At 38.6% G+C, this 14,227-nt stretch overlaps 1 protein-coding gene across 2 annotated transcripts in view; it reads right to left on the bottom strand.

Annotated features, from left to right (window-relative positions):
• JAK2 (Janus kinase 2) overlaps window positions 1-7,427 on the bottom strand; it is a 196,253-nt gene extending 188,826 nt beyond the window's left edge. For both annotated transcript variants that reach the window (XM_037143581.2, XM_037143579.2), the window contains exon 1: window positions 7,043-7,427. The gene's annotated coding sequence lies outside the window, so the exon portion shown is untranslated. The remainder of the gene's footprint in view (window positions 1-7,042) is intronic.
• Window positions 7,428-14,227: the final 6,800 nt, after the last annotated feature.

Genomic DNA, 14,227 nt, shown 5'->3' with positions numbered 1-14,227 from the left:
ATTAGATTCCACTTTAAGTGAAATCATATGGTATTTGTCTTTCTCTGACTGGCTTATTTCATGCAGCATAATACTCCCCAGGTCCATCTATGCCGTCACAAAAGATAAGATTTCCTTCTTTTTTACAGCTGAGTAGTATTCCATTGTGTAAATGTTCCACATCTTTTTTATCCACTCATCTACTAATGAGCACTTGGGCTCCAAATCTTGGTTATTGTGAATAAAACTGCAATTAACAGAGGGGCACATATATTCTTTTAGAATTCGTGTTTTGGGTTCCTTCAGATATATTCCCAGAAGTGGAATCACTGGGTTATGAAGTACCTATTCTATCCTAAGTTTGAAATTCTGCAGCTACAGAAGGTTTGTTATTAAGTTCTCCATCTATACAGGCAATTGGACACAGACCCACCATAGGTAGCCACTTCTGGAGCTTTGTGCTTATGATGACATGTAATAAAGTGAGAAGAGGGGAAGGAGTTGAGCACTTAACAAGAGGACTGTGCCTTCCAGCCAGCTGATGTCCTGGTATCAATTGCCCTGAAAGGTGACTGACAGAAGCCAGCTGTCTGTTACAATTTGCCAGTTTAAGAAAGCCAAATCTCTCCCCAGATCTGGTCCTTTCTAGGATAAGCACTGGTACTGAATTTTTACCGAGTCCTTGTATTCCAACTCATATTTAAATCTATCATTTATTAACTGATTGCAATGATCATTTCTATTATAAATCAACATAAGTTTATAACTATCTTATGTATGCCCCATGGACCTAGAAATTGATGGGAACCAAGTAGAGTTTCCTGTTTGTAGATTTGATCGTAGGTAGTTTCCATAGATCTCTCCTGAGTTTTTAGGGTTCTATCCTCAGGATTGCCTCATTTTCCCTTGGACTAGACTTACCTGATGGCCGTCATCATAGTATCAACAGATGCTGAGTACTTATCATGTTTGACATGTTGTGTAACTAATACACAAATACTTCCCATGAACAACCTCACCCAATCCTTACAACTCTCTAAGGTTGTTGTTGTTACTATCATTATGATTATTAACTGCATTTTATCATCATGCATTTTCCAGTTGAGGAAGTTGAGTAAAAGAGAAGCTTCTTGACCACAGATCACAGAACTAGAGGGGGTTGGAGCTGGGACTCCACACACATCTGCATGACTCTAAGTCCTGAGCCCACGACAGCCCCACAACATGCACTCCTCCCTGACTGAAGCCTGGAAACAAGCCTAGTTTCTACCAATTCCACTAAAACTGTGGCCCAAAAAATGGTTCTCTCTGGGGGCCAGTTACAGACTATTTGCCAAATTATGAAAACATGAAATCGATCCAAAGTGGATGACAGCTACTTGAATGTGTAGAGTCCACAAGATTGTCTAAATTAATCGGTTTCAGGAATAACTGAGCTGCTTTGAGGGAAAGCAGTGGGTGTGAAAGGTCTTTCCTTTTCTTATTCTTTTCTATGTGTTATTGGGCAAGTTACTCTGCTTCTCTTTGCCTCAAGTCCTGGAGTTGGACTGGATACAGGTTAGTGGGTTGTGAAATCAATTTAGTGAACAACAACCATTTCACTTCAAGAAATTAAATAGAACAGTAGAGCATAAATATATTTATAGTATCAGTGCTATGCTATTTATATTAGAATAGTAGAGAATAAAAATAGAGTTACTCACATGTACTGAATAGTAAGATAGGTACTTCTTACCAATCTTTCGTTTCAGGTGTGGGGCCTGAAACAAAAGATTGGGAATTGCTGTATTATGTCACATGTATTAGGTCACAACATAAAATGTATTTCCTATGGAGGGTCATACTAAAAAACATTTGAATAACACTTGGCTATGATTCTCTCTACCTCAAATGGAAGGATTCTATCCAATAGTTGTGATATTCAAAATAGTTCAGTCATACTCAAATTTACAGACCATAAGTCTCTATAATTTGTCAGTAACCATCTTATTGGCAAACTCCATCATAAAGAAAGAATAGAAAAAGAGAGAGTCAAATAGAATCTAATAATGTTCAGTGTTTCCTTAATACCAAGGTTCTTTCCTGATATCTAAGAAGCTAAACATGCTATGATTGTCAAATACTTTTTCTGCTTTATCATGACTGTTACCATATTTTTTCTCTTCTTTGACAAAAGTGACCTCTGTTCCTTTCTTCACTTAACATGATCCCATTAATGATAAGGAACCAAATAAACACAACTAAGCTTACAATATCACTATTGCATGTCATAATTTGCCAGTATTTAGGCAAAATCCTCCTGAAAAACTTGGTATATTCCTCTCATCCCATTTGCATTTTTCTTGTTTGCTCCAATATGATAATTAGTGTAAAAACGTGACAGTCTGTGAGGACAGACATGACAGCCCTCATTAAGCTCTGCCACATCCATCCTGCACCCATCCTTCTCTTTGTGTTCGTTCTAACAAAGAGTCCATTTCTTTTTTTTTTTTTTTTTAATATTTTATTATTTATTTATCTTTAGAGGGGAAGTAGGGGAAGGAGAGAGGGAGAGAAACATCAATGTATGGCTGCCCTTCGTGCGTCCCCCGCTGGGAACTGGCCTGCAGGGAACCGGCCCGCAACCCAGGCATGTGCCCTGACTGGGAATCGAACCGCGATCGTGTGGCTCGCAGGCCCGCGCTCAATCCACTGAGCTACACCAGCCAGGGCGAGTCCATTTCTTTTTGAGCAGGTACCAGATCAGACAGTGGCAGTCAATGTAGTAGGCTGCCAATGGTTTTCCATGAGCATCTCCATAATGAACCCTTAGGATATTAATGGCCCATAAAGATCCCTGCACAGTACAAAGAAGAGCTAAATTCTTGGGAAAGAGAACTAAAATGCTGTCTTCACGTGAGAAGCAGTTCCCAAAAACACAATCCTAAATGCATCAGAAACCCTGGGGAGATTTTCAAACATAGCTTCCTGAACCTCTTATATAGATGGTTAAATTAGGTGGATATTCTAATTTGGTAGGTCTGAGATAGGGCTTAGAAATCTGTATATTTTAACAGAAATTTATGCTGATGGGAAGCATAAATACAGAAAAATGTAAAAAACCATAAGTCTATGGCTCGAAGAACTTTTACATTGTGACCAACTATGCTCTATGCCCCAGGTGACTGATCACATCGAGAATACAGCCTGGTGGAGTACCAGAGTCCCTTCCACGTCCCTTTCCAGACTCCACCTCTTTCCCCCAAAGTTAGCCCATCTCTTGACTTTGGATAGCACAGATTGGTTTTGTCTTTTATAACTTCACATAAATGGAACTATACAATATATATTTTTCTGTGTTTGGCTTTCTTTGCTCAGCATCATATTTCTGAAATTGATGTCATCCATATATTTGTGGTTTGTTCTTTCTCATTGCTGTTCTGTTGATGTACATTTAAGTTCTTTCAAATTAAGGACTTTTACAGGTAGCACTGTGATGAACATTCTTACACATGTCTTCTGATGCACATATACATGCATTCCTGTTGGGTACCTATGTAGGACTGAAACTGCTGGGTCAAAGGACAGTCATATAGTTAGTTTTGTCAGATACTACCAAACAGGTTTTCAATATGATTGTGCCAAATATGAATATTTTAAACTATTTCCCAGTTGATTTGATGCCATGTGAAAGAAAAAGCATGAGCATTTGAAGGCAGCCACTATGCTCTGCTCCCAATGTACTGGACAGTGTTTTATGCATGGTGAGACATCAGTAAATATATTTGGGTTAAGTTTTCTACAAATATTAATAAATGAAGAACAATGATCATTTTATTTTCACTTTATTTTTTGATCATTTTTCTGACAACTTTATAGAACAATATTCCTAATGAGATGATAAAAAAGGAAACCCTAACCCAACTGAATTAGTCATCTGTTCTCACTTCACAGAGCCCACACCCCCATTTGGTCAATCTCTCTCAGATCCATCCAGAAAAAAATCTTTAGGCCTAATACTGACTTCACTACAGACATGTTCTGTATGAACTGAATGTGTACCCCTGAACTTCATATGTTGAAGCTGTAACCCCTTGTGTGGCTGTTTTTGGAGAAAGGTACTCTAAGACAGCGGTCCCAAACCTTTTTGACACCAGGGGCAGGTTTTGTGGAAGACAATTTTTCCATTGGATAGGGACGGGGATGGGTGTGTGTGTGTGTGTGTGGTTGGGGGATCAGAGCAGGAGGATGGTTTGGGAATGATTCAAGCGCATTACACTCAAGCTCACCTACCGCTGTGCAGCCTGGTTCCTAACAGACCAGTCTGCAGGGGGAGGTTGGGGAACCCTGCTCTGAAGAAATAATTAGGGTTAAATGAAGTCATGATGGCAGGACTCTGATCTAATAGGATTTGTGTCCTTATAAGAAGAGACACCAAGTGCTCCCTCTTCGCTGCCCCACCCTCTCACACACTCACAATCACAAAGGGATCCTGTGAGGTGTCAGCAAGACTGGGCGGTCTGCAACCCGGTGGTTGGGAGGGTTGGGGGAACTCTCACCAGACAGCCACCATGCTGACACCCTGACCTCAGACTTCTGTCCTCTGGAACTGCGAGAAAACAAATTTCTGTAATTTAAGCCACCCAGTTTGTGTTACTATTTTATGGCAGCCCGAGCAGACTAATACACGCTCTAATACAGTTTGACAAGCATTTATTGAGCCTGCTGAATTTGAATGACATTTCAATAATTTAACAAGCTTCCAAAAGAAAACTGGAAGTCAACTTTCAGAGGGACACCTTAGCAAACTATTTCAAAGCATTTTTCACTGATTTTCAGGGAAAGAGCATTCTCATTTATGCCTCCATCTAGGAGACAAACCCTTCAGAGGTACGTTTAAATTAGTTCAAATCCACAAGTTCCATTACCCTGAACTGGCAATAATGGTGGTTGATGTTTGGGGAGCAAAAGCTCCCCCAAAAGATTGATTCTATACAGAAAGACTGAAATTAAAGACTAAACATGCTTATAACTAAAATAGAAAAGGGAGATTTTGAAACAATTTTTACAATCTCAGTGTTAGTTTTTAAAATTCTATTGATATCTATGTATATCTATACACTCCTACTCAAATGGGAAAAGAGAATAGGAGCTTAAATGGGGAAACAGAGAGTCTTATATATATCAGTAAGACTGGAAATTGGTTAGTATGGAAAGTAATTTGGTTAGTATGGAAATTGGTTAGGACTTTATGGAAAGTAATTTGACAAATAGCTTTCAAATTTTAAATGAATGTGCTCTTTACACAGTAATTCTAACTCTGGGATTATTCTTACAGACATATTAGCATATGAGTCCAACTGCAAATATAAAAGATGTTTACTGCAGCATTGCCGGTAATATAGAAGAATGAAAACAACCCAAATGCTCATCAAGAATGGAGTAGTAAAAATAAATCAGCCATACAACGGGAAACTGTGCAACCTTAAGAAGAATGTGGTAGGGAGTTCTCTCTATGTATTGCTACAGAAAGTCTCTGGCATATGGTTAAATGAAAAAGCAAGTCACAGAGCAATATTTACAGAATGATCCCATCAGTATAAACAATTTCCTTATATATGATTCTTTATACAAATGCTTAGGAAATAAATCTGGAATAGTGCTGGTCAAGGTTACCCCGGGGATATCAGTGGGAGAAAGGGTAAAGGCTATGTATTAGTTTGCTAGGGCTGCCATAACCAAACACCACAGACTGAGTGGCTCAAGCAACAGAAACTTATTTTTTCAGTTTTGGAGGCTAGAATCTGAGATCAAGGTATCCACAGATTTCTTCTGGGCTTCGCCCCTTGGCTTTCTGACAGCCATCTTCTAGCTGTGTCCTCACATGGCTTTTTCTCTGTGTGTATATATCCTGGGTGTCTCTATAAGGATCCAAATGCCATCTTCTTATAAGGACACTAGTCAGATTAAATCAGGGTCCACCCCAATGGCCTCATTTTTAGTTTAATCACATTTTAAAGGTCTTACCTCCAAAGAGTCATATTCTGAGGTACTGAGATTATGACTCAGCATATGAATTTGGGGGGGGGGGCACAATTCAGCCAAAATAGGGTGACTTCCACATTTTGTCTATATTGCCTCAATTTTTATAATGATCATATGTTTGTTTTCTAATTTTGAAAACAATTAAAAAGATATGAAAAAATCATCTAGAAGACTAATGTTTACAGCTAAATATCAATAGTTATCTGTAAAGGACTATAGATGACCTTTCCCCTGCAGCCCGCCCTGTGTTTTTTAACATTTCCTTCTAATGCTCTTCAATAACTATGCATTACTTCAGGGGTGTCAAACTCATCTTCACTGGGGCCGCATCAGCCTTGAGGTTGCCGAATGTAGTTTTAGGACTGTGTAAATGTAACTTCTCCTTAACAAGGGGCAAGGAGCTCGGTGCTACCACTGGTAGAAACAAGGTGCCGGCTGGATAAAACAATGTGGAGGGCGCCCACGGGCCTTGTGTTTGCAACCTGTGCATTACTTTTTACTTAGGAACCAGAAAAATATTGTTTTTTAATAAAAGGAAACCCAATACCTTTCTTATAAAAAACCTGGAAATTAGATAGACTCAGAGAAAGTATCTACCTTTAGAACTAGCTAATGATTCCTAATTATCTACAATGACATTTTACTTACAATAGGCTATTGAAAATGCATCATATTGCAGAGATTCTTAGGTCATGAAAAATGGCACACATACTCCCAATTTTCCAGGTTATAGTAATAAAATAAATCTAGTTTTAAATTAGTCATCTTCTCAAACAATTATTCAAATCACAGATTTTTCAAATGACTATTACATTATGCCTATGGTATGAATTGCACACTTTTTCTTAATTTACTAAATTTCATTAAGTAATGAGCCTTAAACCAAAACACGCAGTAATAATGTACTATATATTAACAGACTTTTTCCCAAGAGAGGTATAGCATAGTCATTAACTAAATAATTTCATCATGCTATAAAATCACCTGCAGAGAAATGTAAAGAATAAGAAAACAAAAAGCTTGTGACTCCAATACATACCTGTTTTGCCTTAGCATTTAAAGCTCAGTCAGAAATACCCATGCAATTTGCTGACTTCTGAGTTCAGCATCTTTTCCCCAGAGCCCGAGAGAGTGAACTACAGTCAGGTTTGTCAGTCTGGCTCTTGGGAGTTCCAGTCTGCATGTACAGAAATCCAGGATGCTTTGAACAGAATTTCCTAACAAGAAAATTGCTTCATATCCCCCATGTGGCTATTTGAAAGATGGAGCGATGACGTCTTCCAAAGTGGTATCTTCTTTTTTTTTTTTCCTCCTTTTTTTCCTAGAAACTGCCCTTAGTGTTTTCCCAGAGCATGGATTTCCCAGAGATAGAAAGCAACCTAAAGTAACATAACTGGAAATTTTGAAAATGTTCTTCTCGTGGTCAGTAAACCAACAGTTTTATTCCCATTGGGGAACAAGTCAGAACTTCTATTTGTTCAGCCCCTGGAATGTAGCAAGTTTGGAAATTCCCAACCTCCATTCTTGTCAGGGATCCATTTCTTCATCATAGTAGTTCACATTTACAAGTGCTTTAGAAGTGGGTGGGGTTTCCTTTTTCCTTCACATTTTTAGGGCAGTCAGTCCAACCAAACACTCAAGAATGCCTATGGGTGCATGATGACAGAAGAGTGACAGCTTCCAGTGTTACACCACCGAACGTGATGTTCCACAAATTCTTTGGCAACGGCAATATTGTATTTACAAATATTTCCAAAGTTGGCTTACATTAGCAATTATCTGAACATCTGTCTCTACACCTAACTCTATTCAAGCTATAAAGGCTAAACATGTTTGTCTACCTGCAGAAAAAAGAATGGGAGAGAAAGATGAAATGGCCAACTGCTAAGTAATTGAGAGCTAATATGTGTGTTTGGGTTCAATTCTCTTTCATCTTTCAGGTGTAGAATCTATGCTATTTTGTCTCCAGGAAATAAGAAGCAGGCTCTTTAGGCAGCACTGGGGAGGAATCTTGTACTGCTAGGTTATCTTAGGAGGGGGTTCCACATGGGCACAGGTTAAATGAGAGGAGCTGAAAGAAGACAGAGGGAGAAAGGAGGAGGTAGCTGGACAGTCAGGGACTGGATGTTGGCTGCTCTTCCTTGTTGACCTTGGTAAGCAGGGCAGAAGCAACTTGAGGCAGTCCTTTACAGCTCACCCAGCCTTTGTACATGCAGACCTCATCTGGCTTTCTCAACACCCTTAAGTTGAAGAAATCATTTCCCACTAAGGTTTCAGGTTTTAGAGTTTGGGCTTCAAGTCTTTTTTTTATTTCAAGTACTTTTTTAAAATTAATATTTTATTACAGTTGTGCCAATTTTTTCTCATTGCTCCCTAGGCCCACCCAGGCCCCCCTCCCACAGTCAGTCCCCACCCTGTTTTCATGTCCATGAGTCATTTATACTTTGTTCTTTAACTAGGCCTTTCCCCTTCTTTCCTCCCTTATCCCCTTCCCCAATTTACTCTGGTGCCTGTCACTTTGTTCCTTGTTTCCATGCCTCTGGTTCTATTTTGCTTATTTGTCTTATTTATTTAGGTTCCACTTACAGGTGAGATTATATGGTATTTTTCTTTCACCACCTGGCTTATTACACCTAGCATAACGCTCTGCAGTTTCATCCATGCTGTCGTGAAAGGTAGGAGTCCTTTCTTTCTGCTGCGTAGTATTTCATTGTGTAAATGCACCACAGCTTTTTGATCTACTCATTTACTGATGGGCACTTAGGCTGTTTCCAACACTTAGCTATTGTAAAAATGCTGCTATGAATATAGGGGTGCATAAGTTCTTTTGAATTGGTGATTCAGAATACTTAGGGTATAATCCCAGCAGTGCAATTGCTCGGTCAAAAGGGAGTTCCATTTTAGTTTTTTGAAGAAATTCCATACTGTTTTCTACTGGTGCAGTGGCTGCACCAGTCTGCATTCCCACCAACAGTGCACTAGGGTTCCCTTTCTCCACATCCTTGCCAGCACTTGTTGTTTGTTGACTTGTTAGTAATGGCCATTCTGATTAGTGTGAGGTGGTATCTCATTGTGGTTTTAATTTGCATCTCTCTGATGGCTAGTGATGTTGAACATCCTTTCATATGTCTCTAAGCCCTCTGTATGCCCTCCTTGGAAAAAAGTGTCTGTTCAGGTCCTTTGACCATCTTTTAATTAGATTGTTTGTCTTCCTGGCACTGAGACATATGAGTTCTTTATATATTTTGGAGATCAAACCCTTTTCTGAGGTATTGTTGGCAAATATATTTTCCTGTACAGTTGGTTACTTTTCATTTTGATGATTTTCTTAGCTCTATAGAAGCTTTTTAATTTCATGTAGTTCCATTTATTTCCCTTGCCCTAGAGGGTGTATCAGTGAACATATGCTGCATAGGATAACTGAAATTTTACTGCCTATGTTTTCCTCTAGGACTTTTATGGTGCCGTGGCTTATGTTTAAGTCTTTTATTCATTTTGAGTGTATTCTGGTGTATGATATAAGTTGGTAGTCTAGTTTCATTTTTTCGCAAGGACCAGTTTAGATCTCTCAGCACCATTTGTTCAAAATGCTATTTTTACTCCATTAAAATAGCATTTTCAACAAAAATAGATGAATTCCACTTGATAATGGTGTATAATCTTTTTAATGTGTTGGTATCTGGTTTACCAATATTTTGTTGAGGATTTTTGCATCCAGGGTCATCAGTGATTTGGGGCTGTAGTTTTCTTCCTTCTACTCACTCTGGACTTTTGTTTGTTGTTGTTCTTCCAGGTGCTGTAGATGTAGGGTTAAGTTGTTTATTTGGAATTTTTTTCTCTTTTTTAGATAGGCCTATATTCTTATGAACTTCCCTCTCAGGACTGTTTTCACTGTGTCCTGTAGGTTTTGGGCTGTGGTGTGTTCATTTTCATTTGTTTTCAGAAACCTTTTTATTTACTCTTTGATCTCATTGTCAATCCATTAATTATTTAACAGCATGTTATTAAGTCTCCATGAATTTGGATGTTATTGAGTTTTTTTCCTTGAGGTTGGTTTCAAGCCATTGTCACCAAAAAGATGCTTAATATGACTTCAATTTTCTTGAGTTTATTGAGGCTTGTTTGGTGACCTACTATGTGGTCTATTTTTGAAAATGTTCCATGTGCATTTGAAAATAATGTATATTTTGCTTCTTTGGGATGAAAGATTCTGTATGTATCATTAAGACCATTTGATCTAGAGTGTGTTCATTGCCAGAATATTTTTGTTGATTCTTTGTTTGGAGAATCTATCCATTGTTGACAATGGGGTGTTAAAATCACCTACTATGAGTGCAGGGGATTTTACATCCCCTGCACTCATAGTGTATCTTTCTTGGAGGACTTTCTTCAATATCTTTCTTGAAGCCCTCCAAGATTTCCCTTATATATTTGGGTGCTCCTATTTTGGGTGCATATATGTTTACAAGGGTTATGTCTTCTTGATGAATTATTCCTTTGATTATTATATAGTGTCCTCCTTTGTCTCTTTTTATGGCTTTTGTTTTGAAATTTATTTTGTCTGATAGAGTATTGCTACCACAGCTTTTTTATCAGGTCTGTTTGCTTAGAGTATTTTTTTCCCAACCCTTCACTTTCGGTCTGTGTAAATTATTTGTTCTGAGGTGTTCTCTTGTAGGCAGCTTATATGCGGATCATGTTTTCTTATCCATTCAACTATGCTATGTCTTTTGATTTGATTGGAGCATCTAATCCATTTACATTTAAGGTTATTATTCATAGGTAGTTATTCATTGCCAGTTTTCCTTTTTTTTCTTGTGTTCCTCTCCTCTTCTTTCACTTCATCTTCTTAAAGCAGTCTCTTTAACATCTCTTGGAATGCTGGTATGGTGGAGATGTGTTCTTTTAGCGCCCCCCCCCTTTTTTTTGTCTGGGAAGCTCCTTATTCCACTTTCAATTTTAATTGAGAGCCTTGCTGGGTAGAGTAGTCTTGGTTGCAGGTCTTTGCTTTTCACTACTTGGAATGTTTCTTACCATTCCTTTCTGGCTTGTAGTGTTTCTGTTGAGTAATCAGTTGATAGCCTTATCAGGGCTCCCTTGTATGTTACTAGCTGCTTCTCCTTTGCTGCCTTTATTATTCTGTCTTTGTCTTTAAATTTTGCCATTTTTATTATGAAGTGTCTTGGTGTGGGCCTCTTTGGACTCATCTTGTTTGGGACCCTCTGTGCCTCCTGGATTTGTGTGGCTTTTTTTTTTCTGATCAAGCTAGGGAAGTTTTCTGTCATTACTTTTTCAAACAGGTTTTCTATGCCTGTTCCTCTTCTCCTCTGGTAGTCCTATGATACAGATATTATTATGTTTCATGTTCCCTGCAGCTCCCTTAAACCCTCTTCATTCTTTCTGAGTATTTTTTGTTTTGTTGTTGCTCTTTCTGGAAATTTTTTTCTACCTTTATCCTTCAGTTCACTGATTTGATCCTCTGCCTCATCTAGCCTGGTTTTAATTCCTTCTTCTGTGTTCTTCAGTTCATTAATTGTATTCTTCATTTCCTCCTGGCTCTTTTTGATAGTCTCTGTGTCCTTTTTCATGCTTATGTAATTTGCAGTAAGTTCCTAGTAGCTTCCCTGTAGTTCTCACTGAGCTTATTGAGCTTCCTTATAACCATTACTTTGAACTCAATGTCCGATAGTTTACTTGTTTCTGTTTCACTTAGCACTCTTTCTGGGGATTCCTCCTTTCCTTTTGATTTGGGGTTGTTTCTTTGTCTTTCCATTTTAGGGGAGACTCTTCTTGTCTGTTTCTGTTTCTTAGATTGATCTGCTTTAACTCCCTGTCTTCATGGTGTGTCCTTCATGGTAAGAGAACTGTGGTATTCAGTGGTGCACTCTTCTTGATCTCCTGAACTTCATGCTCTTGGGAATGCCCTATCTGCCATTTATGTTAGCTCTCTAGTTGCAATTAAGTTTTGCTTTTTTGGGGTCATTCTTTGGTGGGTTTTTCCCTCCAGCTGGCTTACTGAGAGTCAATCTACCTACCACATTTTGTATGCTGTTGTGCAGGTCCTGCCAGAACAAAAGAAAACAACACACAAAATAAAACCCACAGCTGCAATATTAACCCTACCCAAAAATCACACTACCAACAGCAAATGAACGAATATTAATAAGGGTGTAAGTCTTATAAGACTATTATAAGAAAGGAAAAATGAATGGCTAACTGAAAGAAAAATTATTTTGAGAGGGTAAAGGGATAGTAATAGTAACAGCAGGGAATTGGGGCAAGGTGAAGAGAGAAAGTAAAATTTATATCATAAAGAAAAAAGGGACTGAAGAAGCTGGAGTTGAGCAAGAGAAGGTCAGCATATAGTATTAGGTTTAAACAAAAATTAAGAAAAATATAGTGAGAGAGACAAAGAAAAAGGGAAAAAAATGAATAAATAAATAAATAATGGAAACAAAATTGGAGAAAAAGATCCACCACAGCACTATCTGAGCTAAGATTAATATAGATGAAATGAGAATAAAAGGGGGAAGAAAGAAAGAAGGAAAAGCTTAAGAGATGTCTAGAGGAAAGAGAAGTGATCTTTGAGCTGAAGGAGGGAGAAGGAATACTAAGAATGAGGAACAAAAACCAGGCTAAGATCAGGAAAAATTAAAATTTGATACAAAAAAAAAAAAGAGGGCAGGAGGAAGGTAGAATGGAATAGGAGAGAGGGATGGTAAAATATGAGATTTTAAATACCCAAATAGTGAAGATCTAGAGATAAAATTGAAGAACTACAACAACAACTACCATATCCACAGCCAATGAACAAAGGTTAATAAAGGTGGAGAGAGAACAAGGATATTTCAAGAGCAGGAAAAAGAATGTGAGATGACCAATGACAAGAAAAATGGTTTTGAGAGGCTGGAGAGGGGAGAAATAGTAAGAGTGGAATGAAAACAAGTCATAGCAAAAGAGAAAACAAAATTAAAAATGAAAATAAGAGGAAAGAACGACATAAAATAGGGTAAAAGAAGGGAGGAGCAAAATGTGAGATTTGAAATAAACTATAATATAAAATCTAGTGACTTCATATAAACAAACCTGAAGGATAAGAAATGAATGTTAAAAAGCTTTGCAGGAGAGATAATATCGCAAATCATGAAGAAGACTGTGGTGGAATTCATCTCAGTAGCATCTGGTATTTATCACTTTTTTCCTTTCTAGATCTGCCTCTGGTGATGTCCTTTGGTGTCCCAGTGTGGCCTTACACAGCCTGTTGGAGACTACCAGGGATCTACAGGCTATGGCTGGCTCCTTTGGTTGTTAATCTAGTCACTCTGTAATCAATCAGCAGTCAGGATTAAGCACCACAGGGTAGGGAAGAGTAATTCCTGTGGGGGTGGGGGTATTGCTTCCCCTCAGGCTGCCATCACTTGGAGGGGAGTGGTCTGCCTGAGCAAGATGCCTACAGTATAGGGGATGACTCAGTGCCAGGATCCTGGCAACTGCTCTCTTAGTTCTCTCCCCAAAGCCACTATCCACAGTTTCTCTTCAAGCATCTCTAGTCCACTCTGCACCCCCTTTGCCAGAGCCCACAGTCAGTGGCTGCATATGCATTGGCCCTTTAAAAAGCTCTCTGTGTCTCCAGCTGTCTGTCTCTGGCAGAGAACACCTTGCTGCTTTTCATAGCTGAATGTTATCTAGATTCTGTTTGGGCTCCAGTGCCATAAGCTAGGGAACCTCCTGGCCACTGAAATATACCTCTGGCACTTCAGCAGCTGCCTGTAGGAGCCCAGGCAGCCCTCTCACATCTCCTCTGCACTCTGTACCAGTCACATTGTGGTGAAGCTGTTTCTTCTTGCTGTCCATGGTTATAAGACTTCTTTCCTGCTATTGTTCAGGTGTTTACTCTGGATGATTTCTCTGCAATTTAGTTGTAATTCCAGACTGGTACTAAGAGGAGGTTACTGAAGCTTTTACTTACTCCACTGCCATTTTGGATCTCCTCTCAAATCTTAATTCAGTCACTTTCTGACAGTGTGACCTTAAGTTAATCAATTAACTTCACTGTGCCTCATTGTTCTTATTTATTATGGATGATAATCATACCTACATCATAGGATTGATGTGAGAATTAAATGAGATAACACAAGTCCTGAGTACATGGCCCAGCACACAGTAAGTCCTTAATAGATGTTAGCTACTATTTGTAATAAGCATTTGCTTGGTATTATGCCTA

This window comes from Artibeus jamaicensis, unplaced genomic scaffold (genome assembly GCF_021234435.1).
Source record: "Artibeus jamaicensis isolate MK-2021 breed Jamaican fruit bat unplaced genomic scaffold, CSHL_Jam_final scaffold_1964, whole genome shotgun sequence".
NCBI lineage: Eukaryota > Metazoa > Chordata > Mammalia > Chiroptera > Phyllostomidae > Artibeus > Artibeus jamaicensis.
Note: the sequence above shows the minus strand (reverse complement) of the source record. Positions and strands in the feature narration are given on the sequence as shown.